The sequence below is a fragment of the Equus przewalskii genome, chromosome 4 (genome assembly GCF_037783145.1).
Source record: "Equus przewalskii isolate Varuska chromosome 4, EquPr2, whole genome shotgun sequence".
NCBI classification, from domain to species: Eukaryota; Metazoa; Chordata; class Mammalia; order Perissodactyla; family Equidae; genus Equus; species Equus przewalskii.
The window spans coordinates 105,496,688-105,519,478 of NC_091834.1; the positions used below are offsets into that span (position 1 = coordinate 105,496,688).

The window sequence follows — 22,791 nt, forward strand, 5'->3', positions numbered from 1 at the left end:
CGTTCTCATTCACGGATCTGGGTGTTCAAAGGGCCTGCATCCGTTTCCTGGGGCTGCTGGAACAAGTTGCACAAACTTGGCAGCTTAAACAACAGAAATTTATCGTCTCACGGTTCTGGAGGCCAGAAGTCCAAAACCACGGTGTCAGCAGGACAGCTCCTTCCGAGGGCTGTGGCAGAGAGTCTGTTCAGGCCTCTCTCTTACGTTCGGGTGGCTGCCATCATCCTTGGCGTTCCTTGGCTTGTGGCAGCATAATTCCAGTTTTCATGTGGGACTATCCATCTGTAACCGTCTGTGATCAAATTTCGCATTTTTATAAGGACCCCAGTCCTGTTGCATTGGGGCCCACCCAGCTCCAGTGCGCCCTCATCTTAGCTGTTTCCAGATGAGGCCACCTTCTGAGGTCCTGGGGTTAGGTCTTCAACACACAAATCTGGGGGGACACAATTCAACCCGTAGCAGGGTCCTTTCGGATTGTAAACTCAGCTCCTTCCACCACCCCATGTTCTTGATTCTCCCTTCGGATATCAGACTGCTACAATGACCTTCTTATTTTCTTATCTTTTTCACGTATTTTCTAATGTTTTGTCTTCTTTGTTTTTGTGGAAAATATCTTTATCTTCTAATCTACTGACATTTAAAAATTCTGCCACCGTGTCCTTTACTTATACAGCACCCTGCTCTGACTGTGCACGGTCCATGCGGTGAGGGCAGGCACATCTCCGCCGTCCTCTGCTTCTTGTGCTGTCTGCTTTTCCACTCCCGCTGGCTGTTGCTCAGCTCTGGTTGGTTTTGTCTTATTTGGGCCCCTGCCTGGCGTGGAGGGTGTCGCTCAGATGTTAGGGGAGCGTTGGCTATGCGTCCCTATTCAGACTCCAGAAGGCTGATTGGAAGTGTGGGTGTCTGGGTGGGCCGTGTTGATGTGTGGGCCTCACTGGAGGGACCCCAACATCATAGACTTTCTCTCAGGCGCATCAGCCCCCCGCCTGTAATTCCCTTGGCTATCGACTGGGGTGCAGAAGACTTGCTGGGCGGCCAGTGTTCTAGAACACGTCAGAAGGGAGTGTTCCAGGAGCAGGAGAATCTCATGGTTCAGGGTGCAGTCACTCAACGGCAGATTCTCAAGCACCTTCGGGGGACCCGGGGGCCCTAAGCCTTGGTCTCTTCTGATTCAGCATCTGCAGGGAGCAGACCTCCTGCCGGCCGTGGGGTAAGGCGGGGTGTCCTGGCTGAACGGGGTCGGGGAGCAGAGGTGGGGCACAGGCACCCGTGACCCTGCCGCTCTAAACGTAGGGTCGTCCTTCTGGACCTCCTGGTGCTTCTTCCCCCTCAGGCCTGCCTCTCTCTCTCCTGCACCACTGCCACCAGTCTGTAGCCACCATCATCCCGTCTCCTCCTCTCCTCTCTGTGTGTGTGTGTTCACATCTTTTTAAATTCCTGTGCTGTCCTTCTAGTGGGATTTTCAGTAGAAGCGGAGATAAATTCCGTGTTCAAGCCCCTATTGATCCCTGGATACAATTGGCCTAGTGAGGGGCCATGAGGACCTTCCCCAAAGTGAGGACAGAAAGGGGTGCAGGAGGGCGGAGCTGAGGGAGGTGGTCTGAGCATGTCAGGATGTGACAGCGGCATCTCACCTCGTCAGCATCCAAAGACTCTGTCGGGCTACCATTTCTCGGCGGGTTGCCTCTTGTTACAGGTAAGTTAACAACATTTTTAAAATAAAGAACATTTGCCGACATCGTCCAGACTCGGCTGAGTGGAATCTCATCCCCTCGCTTTGGTCCCAGTCCCGAGTGTGTGCGGCAGAACTGACTGGCCGGCGGGTGCTGGAGCTCCCCAGCCAGGGCTGGACCAGCCGCAGCCCCTGCTGGGCGGGAAGCAAACGCACTTCAGGAGGAAAGCAGGACCCGGCTGGCAACCCTCCGGAGGGCCGATGGCCGGCCACGGGGTCAGAGGGCCCCAAAGCAACGGGGCTCACAATGGAAACACTTTCGCAGGGCGACGAAGATGAGGGGCTGAGAAAGTGGGGTGCAGTAGGAGAGGGTGGGTGCTGGGGAGGCAGGACCGTGTCTGGGAGCCCAGCCATCTCCTGGCACCCGGGCTGAAGGACGACAGGGAAAGAGGGGGTCAAAGCTGGACGGGGAATGGGGCCTCACTCCCCAAGGCTGAGCTCCTCCTCACCCCGCAGAGAAACAGGCGATGTGCTGTGGGCTCGGACGTGTGGGGTTTCCACCCTTCACGCCTGAGGTGTCCTCACTCAGGGAGCCAACCGTCGTCGTCACCAGGAGCGTGAGCAGCCCCGCAGCTCTTCCTGTGAAAGAGCAATTAGCTCGAGGACCTCTCGTTCTTCTCGTTCTTCTCGTTCCTCTCGTTCCTCTCGAACTCTGCCCACAGCCTGCAGCAGCCAGGCCGGCAGCCAAGCCCCTGTCCGCAGCGGCCAGCCCAGGACGCCGGCCCAGCTGGCAGGAAGTCAGACCTCCAACTCCAGCAACCAGCTCAGGAACCTCTGTAACAACTGGGCCAAAACAGCCAGGACCTGATCAATATCTGCCAGCTCTCCTCCTTATTGGCCCCACTTCCAACTTGGGACCAACTGGGGAAAGTGAAACGTGCTCCCCTAACCAGTCACGCAGGAGCCCAGCTTCCCCAGCCCACAGCCTCCAGCAGGCACAGCCGAGCCCGCCTCATGCCACCATGGAGCCGTCCTGTTCTCTGCCTGCCGCTGAGTCCCCGCCGAGCACAGGTGATGGTGGCCCACCCCCGCGCTCCAGCCAGCTCTGAATCAGCTCTGCTCTCAGGGGGCCTCTGTGCATTCCACTGCAGTGGAGCAGCACGTAGCTCCAGGCCTCTGGGTCCCTCCCGAGCTCTCCCGACAGAGCCACGCTGTCCAGAAGCAAAACATGGGCAGTTTCCCCAAGTGAGTTGTGGCCCCGGCTGCCAGCTGCAGTGGGGCCCACCAGGCTTCGCAGGGAGCCCGGCCAGCATTTGCAATCGGTTTCCTTTGGTAACACACATTCTAAGCTCCAGTCAACCCGCAAATAAAGTTTTAGAGAATTATTTTCGAACTCAGCACTTGCGGCTGCTTGGGACCCGCATTCATCCACGTTTGTACCTGGGGTCTCATCTCTGACTTGCTGTTTGCAGCTCTTCCTTAGAGCTGCTGGGCCCATCCCCTCCCCACCCCTCGCCCTTGATCACCGGGGGTTGCCCAGCTCCCCGCGGAGGCCGTCCGTCCAGCGTGGTTTCTGTGTCACAGTCAGGCACCCTCAGGTGTGCGGGAGCCTTAATTCATCAAGGGGGCAGCACCTCGTTTGAATCCTTTTGCAGTCACTGCGCACAGTGACAATTTAAAACACAATTCATACTACTAGGTCAGATTGATTTTGAAACCTGACACATCATTTTTATACTGAAATTTCACTACGTTTTACAGTGTATCTCAACGGAAACAGTTTTAAAGGAACAATATTATTTACAGTCCTAAACTCAACCTCCTCCTGAAAGCAAATATTTCCGTGAACAACCTCAGAGGGGAAAAAAAGTACAAAAATCCCAATATCTGAGGAGAAAAAGTGTTAATTTGGCAAGAAACAAATTAACACTGGTTTGTGAGAGAGAGTTCCCATGATCCAAGGGATCTGCAGCTTTATTCTTAATGCTCCACAAACCTGAAATACGGGAAGCACAGGACAAGACCATTCATTGTGACTCGGGCCAATTATGTGGCCCCTCAAAAATGATGTTTTCTAGCTCACTTGCTCACATATCCCCCTTAGATGGGGAAGCTGGGCACGTGGAGGGGTTTTCTCCTGCTGCACAGGACTCTCCACCTGTGACTCTGAGCATGTGATCCCCAACGAGTCTTAGTTTCCTGAACTGGTAGCCGTGGCACGCCCCTTTGTTGCCACATTACCAGAAGAGCTAATGAGTACAGATGTCTGCAAACAGCTTTGTAAATTCAAGGAACAACGTCACTTGTTGGGAATGGGGGGCTTCGCTTCAACGTTGGGGCCTTTGCAGAATGCAGAAGCTTGGTCCTCCCCACCCTCCCGACGGGGTTGGGGCAGGTCAGGGTTGGAGTAGAGAGTTCTTCACAAATATTCTGACTTACTTCCCTTCAGGAAGTCCGGACAGGCTCTCTGCCTGTTTCTACCTTCCAACCACTGAGACGAGTCACATGGAATTTCCCCGAATAAGAAGTCCCCCTAAAACAAGCTAAATCGGTGACATTAGGTTAAACTGACCGTCGGGCATGGCCTCCAAAGGGAAGGAAGTCACTCAGAGGCGGGCGGGTAAGGGAGGTGGGGCGCTGCATTTTGCTGGTGGCCGTTTGCAGTGGCTCCGCAGTCAGGCCCCACCCTCTGTGCTCGGCCACCTCCCACCCCCCCTCCCCACTCACTTGACTCTTGTCCCCTCAGCCCTGGTCACTTCACAATCTGAGTCCATTTCCTTGATTGAGGGAGGCCGGGGACCTTGGAACAACCCATTCCTGGACCCAAAAAAGCAGAAAACCATGAGGAGAGAAGAGAGACAGTTACTAGAAATAAATCATACCTCAAAGCAAGGACGACGAAAAGGCAGTGAGGGAAAACATGCTCAAGAACTCGGGCTTACCCACATCTGACTCTCAAACGTGTTCCTGGAACTGAGAAACACTGGGAAATCCCTGGAGGGTTTTCCCCTGGGATTCCCACATCCAGGGCTGCTGTTAAACCAAGAGCGATTTCATTTGTTTCCAAGTGTTTTAATCAGATTTTAAAGATGCTCTAGTGCCTGAAGATGAAAGGAACACTTGTTGGAATAATTTCCACAGTTCTGCTCTGTCGTCCAGCCAGAGCGCCCAGAAAACGGTGCACCTTGTATCTGCCGGGGCTTCCGAACACAGAGGACATGCAAAGCGGCTCTCACATTATTCAGACGTGTGTTTCGAGTGGAAATGTGTACACGCTCATTTACCATCAAGTCCCCGAAATGATGACTTCTGCCGCGATCACAGCCTTGCTCTTTGTTTACGATGTCTGTCAACGCCTCCTCACCGGAAGATGGGAGATGCTTTTTTTGCTGCATAAAGCAGGTGAGATTGCTGAGACTGACTCATCTGTCATGAATATTCTTTAATTGCAAAACTGTCTCTCAAAGGCCACCTGCATCACCTTAGTCTCTCGGTCCCCACCCAGTTAGAAGCATCACATGAGTCACAGAGACAGGCTGTCTAGCTTTGGGGCTTCTTCAGAACCGCAGTGGCGAGCCCAGGAACGCCCTCAGCTCTGAGTGGTTGGCATGTGTCTTTGCTGAGCACCCTGGGTCTCAGGGTCCCCCAGGCCCTTGAGAAGGGCTCCTTGTGCACTGAAAAACCTAAGCGTTCCAATACCCAGGCTGTGGTTGATTCTTTGGTTTCCAAGCTCATTTCTGTTTCGTTTTGTTTTTAACACCCGTTTGATGGGCTGCGAACTCCTAGTGAGAACAGCAGCCTTGGATGAAATAAACTATGAAGTTGGGAACTTGGGGATGCAATAAGCATATCTTCCTAAATTGCAAATCATTAACTGGTTCACAGACTTTTGCTGTGACAAACATATTGCATTGTTTAAGTGGCCTAAATGGGTTCGTTCTGCTCCCGTAGATCGGCCCTAATGCTCTCCCAGCAGGAAATTTATTGCAAAAAAATCGTTCTGACTGGAGAGGAAAAGAAAAATATGCATCTTTCACCAAATACTAAAAGATAAATATCTGACGAGTCACAATTCAAGTAGAAAGTGACTTTCAACGTGTGTCCCCGGATGCTCTCCCGTCTCACCCCAGAACCCGTGCAGGATTCATCTGTGAGAATAAAAGAGAACACTGGATTGATGTGATTTTGCACTTCAAACTAATTTTAAGATACTGGTGTTGCTGCACTGGGAAAAAAAATGATATATGTAAACTGTGTCAACTCAGATACTTTAAATAAACAAAAGAGCTGATATTTAAAAGAAACATAAAGTTTTTTTTTTCCAAACTGAAAAATCCCTTTGTAATGCAATCACTCAGGTTCTAATTTTAAATTATCCACTTTATGAACTTGGAGTTTTGGAAATCTCGTTTTCATAAAGGAGAGTGTCCTACACAGCCTAGTTTGAACTCATCTACTCCCCATCAGTTTCCCTTTGACTAAAGAGAAAGTGTACGCCACTTGACGCGATGACTTCTTTAGGAGTTTAATTTCTCAGCATTCTCTAGAGGACTCTAATATTGCTGCTGTTCAAGGACCCTCCAGAGAACATCAACAGCTCTCTAGCTGTGCTTCTTCCGCCTCTTTCTCTTCCTCCTCCTTCTCCTCCTTTTATTCATCAAAGTGGTTGCAATATTTAGCAATGAAATTAGAAAATCAAATCGTGGATCTGGTTGGTTTTGGAGCATTTATTCAATTATTACTCCAATTATCAGCCCACCTTTAACAACTTACGGTTACAAAATTCATTACATATTATCCAGAAATATGAAACAGGCTTAAATCCTCAAACGTAATTTCAGCCTGTGTTCCAAAATGGGTCCTTTCTCGGGGAGCTGTCTACAAGCAGTGCTGACGACTGCCAGCGGGTGTCGTCACCAAGACTCACACAGGACAGGAAGGGAAATCCGGGTGGTGTTATGTGCCTACTGTGATATTGTCAGGACATCTAAGAAAGGCAAATTATGTTCTCTCTTCATCGCTTTCTTTCTAAACATATTTGACAACCCATCTTTTATTAATATTTGCATTCTCTGAGACGATTCTTTTGTACGCCACCATGCTGCTTCAGTACGAGGTATCAATCATGGATTAAGAAAGAGATAATCCCATATAAAGAATATTTATGTCTTAATTATCTTGAAAGGTTGGCACAGTAATTGAAAATTCAAAGGTCAAAAATTCTGCTTTGTTTTTCTTATTTTTCAAGAAATCAAGAGGCCAACAACACAAAGATTGATAGAAATACATTTTCCTTGTCTCTTCTGCACGTTATACTAACCGGGAAAAAAATGTCAAATTGACAGGACTTTGTGATGTTTTCTCTTTAAAGATGAATATGCCTCAGCATGCCCACTAATAAAGATGCCACCTTATAGGTAAAGGACCAACAGACCAATCATGAAAGAGGTCGTTATGAAGGAGAGTGAATGCTGGAAACATGTATAATCTCAGTAACAATCAAACACAAATAAAAGCCAAAACTGAGATGTCATGATTCACCGATCAAATAATCACACACAAAATGTATTAATCACAAGTACTGTGTGAGAGAGTGCTTTTGATTTCCATGGGGGTGGTTGCAGACAAAGATTCAGGAGCGTTAAAAATGTTCATAGCAATTGACTCATTAGTGACCCTCTTGGGAATCTAATCAAAGAAAAAAATCTCAAATCCAAAGATATATGGACAAGATTGTTCATTCCAGCAATATGTATAATAGAAAAACACAGGACACATTCTAAATATTGCCCACAGAATCGTTAAATAAACTAAAAAAGTCGTATGCTTCTATATATTTAGTCAACAAAATAATGTCTTTGCAGGGGCCAGCCCAGTGGCATAGCAGTTAAGTTCGCACACTGCAGTTTGGTGGCCTGGGGTTCACTGATTTGGATCCCGAGTGCAGACCTATGCACCGCTCATCAAGCCATGCTGTGGCAGGGGTCCCACATACAAAACAGAGGAAGATGGGCATGGATGTTAGCTCAGGGCCAGTCTTCCTCAGCAAAAAGAGGAGATTAGCAGCAGATGTTAGCTCAGGGCTAATCATCCTCAAAAAAAATAAAATATAAAATAATGTACATACTTTCAGAGATAAGCACCTGAAAGGATATCGGCAAATTGTCTCTAAATAGTATGACTGTGGATATTTTTCCTGCTAGTCTTTGCTCATCTGCATATTTTTGTTTTATGCAGTAAGCATGCTTGTTTCAGTAGTAAGGAAAACTCTTAAGAGAAAGAAATACATTTACTAAGAGTATATGGGTAAGTGCTTATGATGAAATAGTAAGTGGATAAAAGGAAGATATAAATTTTATATACAGTAAGAGCTAAACTATGTAAAATAATATGCATAAAGGAAGGAAATACACTGATGATGAGTTGAGAGTGGCAGCTGAGTTGGGGACAATTTTATTCTTTTCTCTATTTCAAGTTTTCTACAATGAGCACGGATTACTTTTAGTATCAGAAAAAAATAATTTTTCAATAAAAATATTGAACCTGGACCCATAACCTGCACCATAATAAAAATTAACTCAAAATGGATCATCGAGTAAATGTAAAATCTAAAATCACAAGACACCTGGAAGAAAACGTAGAAGGAAATCTTCTGACTTTGGGTTAGGCAAAGATTACTTAGGACACCGAAAGCACGGCCCATAAAAGAAAAAATGGATAAATCTTACTTCATCAGAATTAAAAACTTCTGGTCTTTGAAAGATACTGATGGCTATGAACAGTCAAGCCACTGACTAGGAGAAAATATTTACAAAACACACATGAGATAAACACTTGCATCCATCATATAGAAAGAATTCTCAAAACTTGATAATAAGAAACAAACAACCCAATTTAAAAATAGGCAAAAGGTTTGAAGGAAGGTATTTGAGTGGCGAATAAGCACATGAAAAGATATTCAACATCCTTAGTCACATTAGGGAAATGCAAATAAAACCGTAATGAAATACCACTACGTATCTATCAGAATGGCTAAAAATTTAAAAAAAAACAAACAAGCAATACCAAGCACTGGCGAGGATTCAGAGCAGCTATATCTCTCATACCCTGCTGAGCAAATGCAAAACGGGACAGCCACTCTGGAAGTCAGCTCAGCGGTTTCTTTTACTGTTAAACCATATTCTCCATGTTACCCAACAATTTCACTCCTATTTACCCAAAAGAAATGGAAACTATGTGCACTCAAAAACCCGTCTGCAAGTGTTTATTCCTGATCACCAACAACTGAAAACAACCCCAACCAGCTGGGGAATGCATAAAGGACCTGGCGTCCCTCTTTACGATGGGATCCTACTCAACACGGACCAACAGCAGAGATGAATCTCAAATGCCCATGCCACCTAAAAGAAGCCAAACGTAAGAGGCCGCATATCGTGTGATTCCATTTATGTGACATTCTAGAAAAGGCAAAATAAAGGCCAAAAACAGCTCCGTGGTGCCAAGGGCTGGAGGTGGGCAAGAGGCTGACCACAAAGGAACTGGAAGGAATTTGGGGAGAGTTGGAACTATTCTCTGTCTTGATTGAGGTGTTGGTTCTATAACTGTGCGTTTGTCAGAGCCTATAGAATGGTACAATAAAAGCAGTGGTTCTGCTCTTTAATTTCACGAACAAACTTTCATGATTGTTGGAAAGATGAAAAGGTTCCGGAGATGGATGGTGGTGGTGGTTGCGCAACAACGCGAATGTGCTAATGCCACTGAACGGCACACTTAAAAATGGGTAAAATGGAGAACGTATGTTTGGTATCTTTTACCACTATAAAAATAGTTTCATAATTGTTATTCATTAATTTTTTTTTAAATATCCTATTTTACCTTTGGGTAATAATTGTGTTTTAAAGCACGTTCATCTCTGTTACATCATTGACACCGTCCCAGCGGCACCGTCCCAGTGAAGCCCACGGGGCTTCAAACCACCCTCCTCTGACGTGTCAGAAAACCGGTCCCCGTCGTCCGTGACCTAAGCGGCACAGCCTGCAGGTGGCGCCCTTCCGATCCCTGTTCTCAGCACCAATCCGCGTCTCCCCTCCAGAAACTTCCTTTGCTGAGTGACAGCAGAGGTGTTGTCTGAATCTGTGTGGGTTTTTGGAAACAAGGCCAGTTCGGTCAAAACGTAATTTCCTTCAGTATCCCAAGCAGAGGTTTGAGTCAATAAGATTCAAAACTCACTTTTAACAAATGCCTCTGTTCCATTAATTTTCTGTCATACAGGACTCAAAAGTTTTCATGAAATCACACTTTAGCTAAGTGCAATGCACTTTGGTAGTTTCTATTCTGTTCTGTACTGTTTCATTTTTTTAAATGATGGTCGTGACCCACTAAAGGGCACTTTATCACGCCTGTTGGGTAGCGACCCACGACTTGGAAAACAGCTCTAGTGAGCCTGGCCGCACAACGCTTTAGCGTCCCATCCACAGCTTTTGTAGGGGAAAGACTCAGAGTTACGCGAAGACCCTATTCAGCTATTTGGGGAAGTGACTCGTATTAACAAAACTTGAAACCCATGTGATGAAAGCGCCCTTGCCTCTGAGGCCTGATTTCCACTCCTGTGACCCGCACCAGGGCTGCTCCAACCACACCGATGGCCTCGATGGCCTCACTGTTCCTCACACCTCCAGGCACTGCCCTGCCTCAGGGCCTTTGAACTGGCTCTTCCTGCTACCTGAAGTCTTCCCCAGATCTCCCGTGACTAGACCCGACCTCCCCCAGGTCTCTGTTCCAGTGTCACATTCTCAATAAGGCCTGCCCTGCAGCCACCCTCTCAGTCACAATCACCCTTCTCTTTATCTCCTATTCATTGCCCTTTCACCTCCTAACGCACTATTAGTTACTTTACTTACTGTTTCTTTTTGATTTCTCCCAGTTAGTCTCTAACTCCATAAGGATGAGCATCTTCACCTTTTCATCACTAACACATTCCAACTGGAGGAGAGCAGCTGGCAGGTATTTACTGATAGGCACTGAGGGAATGTTGGGTGGATGGATGGATTCATTTCTCAGATATTTTCTACACATTAGGGCAGATGAATGACAAGCTTTACACTGTACACTCTCTAGTCCCCCCTTATCTGCGGGGGATTCGTTCCCAGACCCCCAGGGGATGCCTGAAACCACGGATAGTACTGAGCCCTATATAACCTGTGTTTTTTCTATACATACATACCTATGATAAAGTTTAACTTATAAATTAGGCACAGTAAGAGATTAATAATAACTACTAATAAAATAGAACAATTATAACAATATGCTGTAATAAAATTTACCATAGATCTTAGTGACCTCAGCCTACGACGCTTTTTCTTTCCTTATTAAGTCAAGAACTTTCACCTTTTCACTTAAAGGAAGCTCTTTACAGCTTCTCTTTGGCCTCTCAGAATTGCCAGCATCACTCCTCTTGCGCTTTGGGGCCATTATTGAGTAAAATAAGGGTTCCTTGAACACGAGCACTGTGATCCCATGACAGTAGATCTGATAACGGAGACAGCTACTAAGTGACCAATGGGCAGTGGCAAATACAGCGTGGATCCGCTGCACGGAGGGGTGAGTCACCTCCCAGGAGGGACAGCACAAGATTTCATCACGCTACTCAGAACGTCATGCAATTTAAGACATTAATTATTTAATTCTGGAGTTTTGCATTTAATATTTTCAGGCTGAGGTTGACCATGGGTAACTGAAACCACAGAAGGTGAAACCATGGATAAGGGGGGACTACTGTACCGGGTCCAGGGGAGGGGAGCTGGGCACATGGTTCTGGGGTCTTACCCTGCCCTCCACCCCAGGGCCTGGGCTGGTACAATGATTCTCAAAGTGTGGGACTAAGGAACACCTGCAGCAGAATCACTCATCATGCTTACTAAAAATGCAGATTCCCAGACCCCACCCCAGACCTACTGAATTAGACTACCTGATGCTGGGACCAGTAGTTTGGTTTTTTTTTTTACAATTTTTTTTTTTTGAAGAAGAAGATTAGCCTTGAGCTAACATCTGCCACCAATTCTCCTCTTTTTTGCTGAGGAAGACTGGCCCTGAGCTTACATCTGTGCCCATCTTTCTCTACTTTATATGTGGGATGCCTACCACAGCCTGGCTTGCCAAGTGGTGCCATGTCCGCACCTGGGATCCGAACTGGTGAACCCCGGGCCGCCGAAGCGGAACGTGCAAACTTAACCGCTGAGCCACCAGGCCGGCCCCAGTAGTTTGTATTTTAAATAAGCCCCAAACCCCACCCCCAGCCCAAATGAATCACTGGCCCTGTGGAAAGAGCACTTGAGTCAGGAACTGCATTCTGATCCATTTCCAGTACTAACCAGTTGTTTAGACTTCACTGTTACCTGCATGCTGTTAGACTAATTCTGAGTGTGCACACACTGCTAGTGATAGCTGGGTCGTCATGGAGGTGGTGGTGATAGGGTGGTGGTGATGGTAGTGGTGGTGGTGATAGTAGAGGTGGCAGTGATGGTAGAAATGGTGGTGGAGGTGGTGGTGGTGATAGACTGGTGGTGATGGTGGTGGAGGTGGTGGTGGTGATAGGGTGGTGATGGTGGAGGTGGTAATGGTGGTGGTGATGATGAGGGTGGTGGTGATGGTAGAAATGGTGGTGGAGAAGGTGGTGGTGATAGACTGGTGGTGATGGTGGTGGAGGTGGTGGTGGTGATAGGGTAGTGATGATGGAGGTGGTGATGGTGGTGGTGATAGGGTGGTGATGGTGGAGGTGGTGGTGATGGTAGAAATGGTGGTGGAGGTGGTGGTGGAGATAGACTGGTGGTGATGGTGGTGGTGGTGGTGATAGGGTGGTGATGGTGGAGGTGGCAGTGATGGTAGAAATGGTGGTGGAGATAGACTGGTGGTGATGGTGGTGGAGGTGGTGGTGGTGATAGGGTAGTGATGATGGAGGTGGTGATGGTGATGGTGGTGGTGATGGTAGAAATGGTGGTGGAGGTGGTGGTGGAGATAGACTGGTGGTGATGGTGGTGGAGGTGGTGGTGGTGATAGGGTGGTGATGATGGAGGTGGTAATGGTGGTGGTGATGGTGGTGGTGATGGTAGAAATGGTGGTGGAGGTGGTGGTGGTGATAGACTGGTGGTGATGGTGGTGATAGGGTAGTGATGATGGAGGTGGTGATGGTGGTGATGGTGGTGGTGATGGTAGAAATGGTGGTGGAGGTGGTGGTGGTGATAGACTGGTGGTGATGGTGGTGATAGGGTAGTGATGATGGAGGTGGTGATGGTGGTGATGGTGGTGGTGATGGTAGAAATGGTGGTGGAGGAGGTGGTGGAGACAGACTGGTGGTGATGGTGGTGGAGGTGGTGGTGGTGATAGGGTGGTGATGGTGGAGGTGGTGGTGATGGTAGAAATGGTGGTGGAGGTGGTGGTGGTGATAGATTGGTGGTGATGGTGGTGGAGGTGGTGGTGGTGATAGGGTGGTGATGATGGAGGTGGTAATGGTGGTGGTGATGGTAGAAATGGTGGTGGAGGAGGTGGTGGTGATAGACTGGTGGTGATGGTGGCGGAGGAGGTGGTGGAGATAGACTGGTGGTGATGGTGGTGGAGGTGGTGGTGGTGATAGGGTGGTGATGATGGAGGTGGTAATGGTGGTGGTGATGGTGGTGGTGATGGTGGGGGCAGGAGGGCTGGGAGTAATCAAGCTGCTGGCACTGATCAATGTCTAGCCAACGCCAAGGACCATTCTAAGTGCATTAACTCGGTTCGTCCTGTCCACAGCCCTTCTGTCACCTACCCTAACATGAGGACAGGGAGGCAGAGATGAGGGATGTGACTGACTTAAGGCTGGAGGCTAGTTAAAGGAAAGTCCATTTCAGGTGGTCTGGTTCCCGACCGTGCCATTTCACTGCCTTCAGTGAGATCCATACTACCATTTTTTACAATAAAAATAAAGAAATCTTATTTTTCTCATCTATTAGACAAAAAAAAAAAACTACAATAAAATCCAGTAGGAAATATTCAAAGAGGTAGTTTTTATAAATTTCCACCTAACCCATGAGAGGAGGCCTGGGGTCTCCTGTCCCTTCCTGCCCACGCGTGTGAAGCCCCAGCTGTGGCAGGAAGCCTGCCCCTCACCCCCGCTGGCTCTCCAGCATGCTGGGTCTTCAGGGCCCGGGGAGGGACGCTGCAGCCGGGCTTGCTGGGCCTTTCTAGGGAGACTATAGGTTGCCTCATCTCCTGCCACTAGGAGAGTTGGCACATGCGCGTCAGCCTGGAAGCAGACCCTACCCGAAGGCCCCTGCTCATCTTCGAACCCTAGGGCGACCTGGAGGCCTAGATCTAGCACCAGCCCAGCCCCTCAGGCCCAGCTGATTTAAACTCCCCAAGAGCAGGGTCTCCATGTGGGGTGCAGAGGAGCACCTTCCTGCTGCAAGGCGCCCTCCCTCTTTTCTCCAGACACCACCCCTGGGGCCTTGGACTTCGCTCCGGACCCCTTAAAGCTGCTTATTACAATTCCAGGAGCCACCTCCCTCCAAGCCGCCTTTGAAGCCTTTATCTCAGCACTCATGGTTTCATACTTAAGGAGGGCATGCGGCCTGCCAGCTGAGTGCTGCTATGAGCCGCATGGAACTGTGAACACGTGTGTCCAGATCAGGCCGAGACTGAGCGCATCCCTGGCCCTTCCTCGTAAGCATCTGTTCCCATCCTTCTGTAGGAGAGCTGCGGAGGCAATGGGATTATTCCGGAGTGTTTACTTCACTGTTTGGAGCATCAGTATGTAAAAAGGCCCAGCCAGGGAATTGCCTGCGACAGCTTTCCAGTCTCAGAATGTTTGTGCTCCCAACGTGAGCTGACAGCATCAAAGGTAGAGTGAGCTTCCAATGGAAAGAGCTGGAGGAGCAGACCCACCGGCCCTCAGCAACCTGAGCAGGAGGAACAGGGCCACTGACGGGTCCTAGACACAAAATGGCACAGTGCACCAGCGAAACAACCATGTGCATATCTACGTGCTGGAGTTCCTTTCATGTAAGAAACACAGAGAAAAAGAAAACATAGGCATTGTCTGTTCTTCTGTGCCAAAAAGAAACCCAGGGAGGAGAAATCAGAAACAGAGGAGATTGGTTACCTATGGGGGTAAGCTATAGCTAGGTTAGGAGGTGGGATGGGTGGAAACTACAGAGGGCTGGGGACGGGCCTCAGGGCTGGGGAGCGGCAGCTCTCGGAGTCTACCTTTGATATATGGTTCTGACTTGAGAACCAGGCTGGCATTTCACAGTGGCCACTCAACCAGTAAGGATGGAGGAAGAAGGCCAGTGAAATACAAACAGGAACAAACGAGCCCAAATGTACTACAAATAAGTAACATAACAACGTGGAAGGGGGGTGAGCAAGAAAAGAACTAGCCTAACTAGCATACTCAACTATAACTTGACTATCCACTCTGTCGGGGTGCTAGAGCAAAATACCATAGACCTGGGCAGCTGGAGCCACAAACACCTCTGCCAGTTCTGGAGGCGGGAAGTCCGAGAGGGAGGCGCCAGCAGACGGTTTTTGTAAGGACCCTCTTCTGGCTTGCAGATGGCCACCTTCCTGTTGTGTGTTCACATGGCAGAGAGAGAGCTCGGCATCCCTCCTTATAAGGGCACTAATCCCATCACGGGGCTCCACCCTCATGACCTCACCTGACCTAAGGACCTGCGAGAGGCCCACCTCCTAAGGCCATCACATTGGGGGGGAGGGCTTCCACATGTGACTTTAAGGGGGACACGAACATTTGCTCCATTACCAACTTTACAGCTAAAGCCAACTTGAAGAGTTTTCCAGTGGCCACATGTGTGACAATGGGAACATAATAAATAACAATAATAACAGATTATAGTCCATAAAATAAGAATTCATGAGTCCATACTGACATAAATAATTGAATAAATAAATAAATGGGAAACAGTGAAAGCGCTTCCTTACAATAGCATTACGAGGAGTGAATAGAGAATAATGGAGTTATAAAAGCATCATTGGGCACCCGACATCATAGTGATTCATTCAGGTAAGAATCATCAGTGTATGCTGAACTAGCGGGTGAGAGTTTGACTGAAGCAGGATATTTATAGAATCTCAAAGTATCTCCCACAAGATCCTTACTAATTACGATGGGAAAAATAACTATACAGTGGAGAAAGCTGGAAGACACCACCTCGAGGGCTGGACCAGCTGGGCAGTTTCCAGAGGTGTCAAAACTCACAAAAAAGCCCACTAGAAATGGAGAGGGATGGCAACAATTATGGTGACTAGAATTCCACTCAGGGAGTACTAGTTGCGGGTAGAAATAGGCATGCCCACTTGCGGGGATGGCAGATAGCTCAAGACCCCGAGGAGAGGTTGAGTGTCCGCCTTCACATCTCCACCACGGAGACCTCAGTTCCTCCTTTCAATACTTTTTTTTTTTTTTAATAGATTGGCATCTGAACTAACAACTGTTGCCAATCTGCTTCTTCTTTTTCTTTTTCTGCTTTTTCTCCCCAAATCCCTCCAGTACATAGTTGTATATTCTACTTGTGGATCCTTCTTGTTCTGCTATGTGGGACACCCCCTCAGCGTGGCCTGATGAGCGGCGCCATGTCCAGACCCAGGATCCGAACCGGTGAAACCCTGGGCCACCGAAGTGGAGCACGCAAACTTCGGCCACAGGGCCGGCCCTGTCAATATGGTATTTTTAAGTATTAAAAATATACTGGGTGACAGAGGTGAGAATAGATGACTTTGCCCACCGTACCTGTTGTGCTGCACTGGAATGCCCTTCCCTCCACCCAGTTTCTCCCAAATTTCTGCAAAGCTCGCTTCCTGTGCTGCCTCTTTGGGAGACTTCCCTCCTGGCCCCACGGAGTTGGTGCCTCCTGCGTGCTCCCATGGAGCTCTGCATAAGACCTCATACCTCTGACCTAACTTTTCTTCATCTGCCTGCTATTTGCATGTGAACTTGTGGCTTCTAGACGGCAGGACATGTTCTTGTTCGACTTTCCGTTTTCACGCCCGTTGAGGTGCTGGCCCAGAGGCACTTAGCAGACGAGCAGGTGCACAGTCTGTTTTTTTAACGGACAAAATTTGGACCTGAACTTTTTAATCAATTTTCACCAGAGAAAAACCTTAATGCCCTATTTTGGGGTTCCTTTAGACGTGGAAGGAGATTTCACAGATCTTTACTTTAAAAAATCAAGTGGAACAATACAACCTTCGCACAAAACTCAAACCAACCGAAAGAATGTTCTTAGGCAGTTTTAATCCAATAATCTCTCTTTTTTGATCAGTTACATCTCAAATTAGCCTGAAAAATCAGCATCTAGCTGATAAATCAACAGTTCGAAGAGTTGTCTCCATCCTATTCCTATATTTAACTCAAAAAACAACTTCTGATGGAATATTGCTCTTTGATTTTCTAGTGTTAAAAATTTAAGACTAATGGATCTGAGGTTTTTTAATATTTATAATGACAAATATTTACAAAGACCACTGCTCAGTGGAAAATAAGATATTGTGATAGGAAGAAATTCACAGAATTCAGAGAATTCTACTACCACATGGGCGTAGAACAAAAGCCTGATTTATTGTGACATGGTCTTTCAGACATACAGTAACTTTTAGAGACAAACCTAGCATAAAACATCTGGATTCCCTGGTGGAGCCCCCCGCAGTGCACCCCGCCATGTACCCCACCCAGAATATTTGTCATGCTTGGGCAAGTCTCCATACCTTGCCTTTATGTGAATGTTTACCCTGTCTGCATATTTTAATTTTTATTTAGTCTTGTGTTCACCATTCTGCTCCAAGTTCCTTCCATTTTGGAATGCATAGTTCTAGTTCACCATTTTCACTTTGTGCGTATATCTATTAATCCATTCTTTTTTTAAAGTGTGCATTTAAATACTATGTTTGTTTTATGTTTTTACTTGTTTGGGGTTTTTGCTATTATTAACCATACTGCAAGAGCATTCTGGTTCACATCTTATGGCACATGTGCAGGAGTTTCTTTAGGGTATGTAACTAGCAGTAAGATTGCTGGGTAAAAGAGAATGTTCCTGTTCAACTTAATTAGATGTTGCCAAATTACTCTCCAAAATGGTTGTTTTAGTTTATATTTTTACCAGCATCCACATCCTTACCAGCACTTGGTATAGTCCAGCTTTTAAATTTCTATCAATCCTATAGGTGTGAATTTGTTTCCATTTGTGTGCCCTCCATGCAGAGTGAGGTTTAGCAGCTTCTCATATTGTCAGTAGCCATTTGAGTTTCCTCATCTGTAATTTCTGTGTTTATATCCTCTGCCCCTTTTACTACTGAGCCATCTGGGGTTTTATTATCATTATCGTCATCATCATCATCATTATTACTGATTAGTAAGAGATATGTGTATATTCTGGGTGCTAATCCTTTGTTAGTCATATGTGTTGCAAAAATCTTTTCCTAGTTTTTGGCTTGTCTTTTCACATTTAAATGATATCTTTAGATACAGAGTAGTTTCAAATTTTAATGGGCTCTAATTTACCAACGTCTGCCTTTATGCTTTGTTTTTTAAATCTTGTTTTTTAAAAAAATCTTTCCTTACCCACTGAATTGATGCAATTCTATTAGGTAAATACTTATCAAGACTTTGATATCTTTTCTCCTAAATTCCAGTGTAGGTCAATGACGGAGATTTATTGGTGGCTTTCCCAGGGTATGAACTTTGCTTATCTTAGTAATCGGTGCTGCATTTGTCTAAAATGTTAACACTAACTCTTTTAAGCAGCAAAAGCTTTTTATAAATGGTTTTCAGTTCAAACAAAATGTTTTATATATAAATGATCTTTTTTAGAAAGCAGATCTTTTAACTGCTCAGGCATCGAGTTGCATATTGAGGACTTGAAAATTAGCAATGGCTTAATTGTAGCTCTTTGATCTGGATTATATCATAAACCTGGACCCCGCTCCACTTGAACCATCCATGCTGTTATTCCCCAAATGCCTCCTCCTCCAGCTACTTGAATTACTTGCTGTTGCTTCATATTCATTTCTTCCCCAACTCTTCAGCCACATTAGAAACTCCTCTGGCCAGAGAGAGCTTAAATCGCTGTTGTTACTCCCAGCACTTCGTGTTGTACGTTGTAAATGGCAGGTTGTAAATGAAAAATTGGACAAACATTTGGTGAATGCCTTTTGGACAGGACTGTTTAGACTTTTTACAGCTGGTAAATATTTATCTACTGCTCAGAAGCCAGTGATCCACCTTCCTTTCGTTTTCTACTGGTGAAAATTCCATCCTTTGGGTTGCACAATATATGAGCCTGACTTTGAAGTTGCAGGAAGTTACTTTTGGACTCTCTGTCTCTCATTCCTGCCTCTTCAATCCTGTCTTCTGTGCCCGGGGTTCCCCTGAGGAAAGGACGCGGCCAGCGGCACCTCTCAGGCCACACTCCCACCCTCACCGGCTGAACGGAAACCGCCCCCACGCACCCAGCTGGGGTGTGCCGTGTCCTGAGGAGGGCCCCTGGCCCATCCAACGGGCAGCCTGTGAAGATAATGGTGTGGGGGCAGGGAGTGGTGGTGACTAGCTTCTACCACGGGCTCAGCCCACTCCCCAGCCAATCACTGTGGCTGAGGAGGTGGCATTGCATCAGCCCCCACCGGCCACAGATTGGGGGTGGGGGTTGGGGACAGAGCAAGTTCCCAAAGAGGAGAGTGGTTCTCCCCCAAGTCGTTAGACAGAACAATAAATGCTCACCACCCGAGGTGTCAGTCCTGGCTCAGATCCTTCTCGGGTGTGTGACCTTGGCTAGGCCCTTGATTCTCACATGCCTTCCACTTCCTTACAGCCTATCAGGTGCCTTCTGTTCCACAATCCTATCATTCTAGAAGGAATGGGGCGAAGGGTTTCTCCCTTTTCTGAAACCCTTGGAGGACATGGACTGTTCCTCAAGTTTTAGAAGCTACAGGAGCTCTGTATGTTCCTGCTGTGTCCCTGGTGCGTAGCTAAGTGCCTCAGGAACACATGAGAGTCTGCCCTTTGTGTGTAAATGAGGAAACCAAGGTCCAGCCGTGTAAGTGACTGCCGTGAGCTTAGACACCGTCAAAGGCTCCCGAGAAATCCTCAGGGCTCCCACGGAGACACGGCTTCGTAAGATTCATCATTAGTCAGTACGATAAATGACCGTTTAATTTTTTAGTTGCAATAATCAATGGCCAGATTTCTTCATCTAATCAAGAATCGACACTTGAGGAACTAAACTTATGGTTATCAGAACGACAGTGCCAGCTTTGCGATGTGGCATGTTTATTCTGGGGGATCTCTAATGTCTTTCAATAAGAATGAGTTCTAATGATTTGGTCTTGCAGACTCACTCTGGGCCTGGGCTGTTCTCACACTGACCACACGGAGCTGTCGGCTGATGCTACGCTGGGAGTCTCCAGGCAGAGCAGCATCTTGGCCATTTTCATGCCTCCGCTGTCTAGCCCCAGGCCTGGCACATGGTGGTTGGGTGCATATCTAACATTAATGGGAAGTGAATACACCGGGACTCGGTCCTTCTCTCTCTGGAAGGAACCCGAAGGGTACACATGTCACTACTTGTCAGTTGGCATAATGGGAGAGTGAACGTAAGAATAACAAGTATGTGGACAACACAAATAAAACAATAGGAGCAAGAAAAAGAGGGGAGCTTGAACTCACATTGGGAGCAGACACGAAACATTGACAGGAGGGGAGATGAGTCATAGTTGTAAGCAGCTGGAAGGTTTCATTTAGAAAGTTATTCAGCATTCCCGCTTTCAGCAGCACTATTTTGTTTGCTTTTGCACGATTCCCAACATTACTATTCATCTTAGGCAGGGATTTCCTACAAGTCTGCACTACGGGAAGTGCTCAGACTGCACTTCTCTCCAGGGTGGGCTGCATGGCGAGGAGGAGGTGTGAGCAGTGTCGCACTCTCTGTCCTTGGTGCACTGTGTGGCCTGTCCTCTCTCTGCTTCCCAACAAAGGAAGCAGTAACAAGCTTGAGGGACCAGCCAGTGCCATCTGTGATGCCCACACTCACTGTCTCCAGACTAACGCTTTAGACAGGCTTCTGGAACATGACTGAAAACATCTTACTGGAAGAACACCAATGACGTTGTGTATCACAGAATGTCATCATTAGCAAAGCAAAGGAATTCTCGTTTTGGAAAGCATCCTGGTGTGATTGTAGATTCATTAGCGTATTTATACTTAAGTGGGACTCTCTCTGATGAGGAGCTGTGATCTTATGCTAGAAATGAGAACCAGACTTATCATTGCTCCGCGGTCAATTTATCGGCTACCAGCTCACGCTTATACTTAAACGCAACTGAAATTCAAGTCAACAGTGGAACTCAAGACCTTGGATTTGTGTGCTGTTCCACAGCAGATTGTTCAGGTGTGTATCTGTACCTCTGTGCACATTCCAGTTGCCATTACCAAATGGATTATGTAATTGACATCTTTGGGTCGAAAATCCCCGATTCCTATATTTTACTCATCAGTATGAATTAGGATGACATCCTTTTAATATCTTTATAAAGAAAATGTTCTTAATGAGAGAAAAGATAGGCTAAGAGAAAAAGCACCATAAAAAGACAGTTATGACTGAAAGTAATAACTGAGAAGTAAAAAATAGGATGAAAGGGTGAATATGAAGTTTTTTTCTTCATAAATAACAGTAATGCATCCCTCAAGAGGATCACACTGCAAATGCCTGCACATGTGTCGGAACACGATTGAGAAAACTGTTTCTGAGGGTTCAGGTCAAAGTGGTGGGGGTGGGGGGCTGGGTGGACATACAGGTACACACGAGAGGAAAGAAAGGTTTGTCCTCTTGTCCCGAGGTCTGAGGGGAGGCACAGACCCTACTGAGCTGATTCCACACAGCATTTTGGAGTGTAGATTCCCCCTGAGGGCTCAGGACATTAAATCCTTTTGTGATTTGGGTCCGTTATTACCCTCTGTGCCTGAGCTTTCTCACCTGTAAGGTGAGGCTCTTTCACTCCCCACCCCATACAGGATTCTGAGCTCCCTGGGAAAAGAGGCTATTTAAACACAAGTCTGACTCAGCATTTCTGTCTTCAGCTCGGAGCACTCTGTGTGTGAAGTCTCCCTGAGGATTCGCTCTGCGCTTTCCCTCCTGGCACCCTCAGAGGCCACGTATGTAGGTGACTACACAGACAGTCTTGGAGGTCAAGTTGAGTGTTCCTCTCTACCTTTCTGACATTTATGCCTCTCAGCCTCTTTAAAGATTTTACTTTTCCTTTTTCTCCCCAAAGCCCCCTGGTACATAGCTGTATATTTTAGTTGTGGGTCCTTCTAGTTGTGGCATGTGGGACACCGCCTCAGCATGGCCTGATGAGTGGTGCCATGTCCGTGCCCAGCATTCAAACTGGTGAACCCCTGGGCCGCCAAAGTGGAGAGCATGAACTCAACCACTCGGCCACAGGGCCAGCCCCTAAATTTTCCTTTTTTATTTTTGAGGAAGATTAGCCCTGAGCTAACTTCTGCCGCCAATCCTCCTCTTTTTGCTGAGGAAGACCGAGGAGGAGCTAACATTCGTTCTCATCTTCCTCTACTTTATATGTGGGACGCTTGCCACAGCATGGCTTGCCAAACAGTGTGTAGGCCCACACCTGGGATCTGAACCAGCGAACCCTGGGTCCTGGAAGCAGAACGTGTGAACCTAACCGCTGCACCATGGGGCCGGCTCGCCTCTAAGCCTCTTTACCATAAGGAAGAAAAGACATCAAAAAAGGGAAAAATCTGACCTTACTCTTTCCTCTCCTTCAACTCCACTTTTGCCCTTAGCAACAATACAACACCCTGGGGTGATGTATTTAGTTACTTGAGTTTATCCTTTAGATCCCCACACTCAGTTAAAGGAGAGCCTAAAGGTATGGCTTCCTGACAGGTCTTTAAAGATATTCAGTTCTCTAAAGCCAGAAGCGGTGTACAAGTCAGAGGGCATTTTTGACACAAGCAATACCGTTTTGTAATAGTTGACATTTCACTTTCATTAGGCTTCCAGGACAAGGTGGAAAGTCAACCCAAAGTGAAATTTGTCAGTAGAGAAGAAAACGGGGTT

The 22,791-nt window shown here is 47.0% G+C and overlaps 1 long non-coding RNA gene across 1 annotated transcript; it reads left to right on the plus strand.

Moving 5' to 3' along the window:
- The first annotated feature begins 1,095 nt into the window (after positions 1-1,095).
- LOC139083136 (uncharacterized) lies at positions 1,096-14,733 on the plus strand. Its single transcript, XR_011539707.1, has 3 exons — positions 1,096-1,210; positions 10,596-10,675; positions 14,394-14,733. It is a non-coding gene; the product is annotated as an uncharacterized lncRNA (long non-coding RNA).
- The last annotated feature ends 8,058 nt before the right edge of the window (positions 14,734-22,791 follow it).